Here is a 2,690-nt window from a genome sequence, read left to right on the forward strand (position 1 = left end):
TCCGATCTGTATCCAGAAGACGGGAAAGCTAAACCCCCACAAACAGCTACTCCGATTGCTACGTGCCCTACACCAGATGTGAAATCAAGATTCTGTTTTGACACTGAAAAGCAGCTAATACAGGAGGCTCAACGGGTTCTACGTTCACGAGCCATCTCTACACAACCCACGGCCTTGGACCTCATGGAAGGTAAAAGAGGTCGGAGGGGTAGAAATGCCCCCCAGTAGTTACACCTCACCCAGGTGTTTTTGACATTTTGAGTTTTTGACAATTTTGATATGAGAGTCTTTTGTTGGAATGTAAGAGGATTGAACGGATCATCAAAGCAGCGTCACATCAAGGAATGGTTGCGATCGCAACATGTTCAGATTGGGGGGCTTATTGAAACTAGGGTCCGTGAGGAAACTGAAGCTGAAACTATTGGCCAGTATCTTGTTCCTGGATGGAAATTTGCTAGTAACTATGCAACAGCCTCCCTGGGACGTATTTGGGTGTTATGGCACAACTCTTTAGCAGTAACAGTGTTTGCCACCTCAGACCAAATGCTTACCTGTGGAGTATACTCTCCTGGTTCATCAACCTACATCACGATCAGTTTCGTCTATGCCAGGAATACCTCCATTGAATGACGAAGGTTATGGCAGGAAATTGTGGAGCTCTCGGGGCATCAGCTCCTTTCTTCCCGACCGTGGCTACTTGTTGGTGACTTCAACCAAATCTTGCACCCAACTGAGCATGCTTCCCCGACTATGCCTTTCACCCCACACTCGGGCATGTCAGAATTCAGGGACTGTATCTCTTCGGCAGCTCTCTTTGACTTAGCTGGCAGGGGAAATTTCCACACTTGGACTAACTGCAACCAAGTACATCCTATGGCAAGGAAACTCGATCGTGCTATGGTAAATGATCAATGGATACTCAAGTTCCATGATTCCTTCGCATTCTTTGATTCCCCGACGCCTTCCGATCACTGTCCATGTGTTATTACATTGGACTCCAACGCAAACAGGAGGCGGACCAGCTTTCGTTTCTTACTACATCTGGTAAAGCATGAAGAGTTCTCAAGCAGAGTCACCCAAAATTGGAGAAGCAGCACACCAGCTGGGTCATATATGTTTCGGTTATTCTATAAGCTGAAGGCATTAAAAGGGGAATTGAGAAGGCTGAATCAAGATGCTTTTAGCAACATCCAGTCCCGCACCAAAGAGGCATTACACAATCTGCAAGAGGCCCAAAACATGCTACTACAAAGGCCATCCGTGGAGGTAGCAATGCTAGAAGCCAAGGCCAGATCATCATGGCTTGCACTCTCGCTTGCCGAGGAGACATTCCTCAAGCAGAAATCGCGAGTTCGTTGGCTTAAAGAGGGAGACAATAATACCAAGTACTTCCACCGTGTGGTAGCTTCTCGGCAATCGACTAATGCTATTCGTGTCCTCATTGATGATGCAGGTGAACGACACTATGACCCAATGAAGATCAAAACAATGGCTGTGGACTATTTTCGTGGCATCCTGGGGACTCCCAATACCTCCATTGACTGTTGGTCGGTGGATTCCTTGGAGGAAATCATACAACATCGCTTCCCGGAGGATCTAACCTCGACTCTGGTACAAATACCCTCTGATGAAGACATCAAGAATGTTGTTTTCTCACTGCCAAGTGGGAAGGCCCCAGGCCCTGACAGATACCCAGCTGAATTCTTCACGAGTTGCTGGGATATAGTGGGAAGTGATGTTACTGCCGCTGTGAGAGAATTCTTCACTACAGGGAAGCTCCTACACCAGTGGAACACTACTCTTATTACCCTTATACCGAAAGCCTACAATGCATCATTATTGAAGGACTATAGACCGATCTCATGTTGCAACACCGTCTACAAGATTGTTGCTCGTTTGCTTGCTGGCAGACTTAAAATGGTCCTTCCTCGGCTGCTGTCCCCAAATCAATCGACTTTTATTCCAGGCCGCACATTGCTAGAAAATGTCTTACTCGCCTCAGAATTGACTGCGGGGTTTGATCGAGGTGGCACACCAAGGAAAGCTATGCTCAAAGTTGATCTTAGAAAAGCATTCGACTCTGTGCATTGGCCCTTCGCTATTAGGGTGTTGCAAGCTATGGGTTTTCCGCGAGACTTCATCATCTGGGTTGAAGCCTGCCTAACTACGACATCCTTTTCGCTATGCATCAATGGTGAAACAGTGGGGTTCTTTACCGGGAAAAGGGGGTTGCGTCAGGGTGACCCTCTCTCCCCATACATCTTCACAATTGTCATGGAAGTTCTCTCACAGTTGTTGGACATGAGGGTAACTCAAGGATCCATTCGACTCCCAGGTATCTGTTGTTCGCCAATGATCTCGCACTTGATGTTTGCTGATGATGTCTTGGTTTTTTCTGAATTCTCAGAAGCTTCTATTACGGATATCATACGTACCTTTGACACATTCTACAGCACATCCGGACTCCAGCTGAACAGGGGAAAGACTAGTTTATTTGCAGATGGTAAGAGACCAGATTTGGTCTCTAGTATGGCCGAACATCTGGGTATAACTGCTGCTTCACTTCCAGTGCGTTACTTGGGTCTGCCTTTATCGGGTTCAAAGATTTCTGATAGGGAGTGCAACAGGTTAATTGAGTCCATACGAGGCAAACTGTGCTCCTGGACTACTCGACACCTCTCTTTTGCAGG

The 2,690-nt window shown here is 46.9% G+C and overlaps 1 pseudogene; it reads left to right on the forward strand.

Annotated features, from left to right (window-relative positions):
• The window catches only part of LOC104803154, a 2,006-nt pseudogene extending 1,752 nt beyond the window's left edge, over positions 1–254 (forward strand).
• Positions 255–2,690: the final 2,436 nt, after the last annotated feature.

This window comes from Tarenaya hassleriana, unplaced genomic scaffold (genome assembly GCF_000463585.1).
Source record: "Tarenaya hassleriana unplaced genomic scaffold, ASM46358v1 Cleome80, whole genome shotgun sequence".
Classification (NCBI taxonomy): Eukaryota; Viridiplantae; Streptophyta; class Magnoliopsida; order Brassicales; family Cleomaceae; genus Tarenaya; species Tarenaya hassleriana.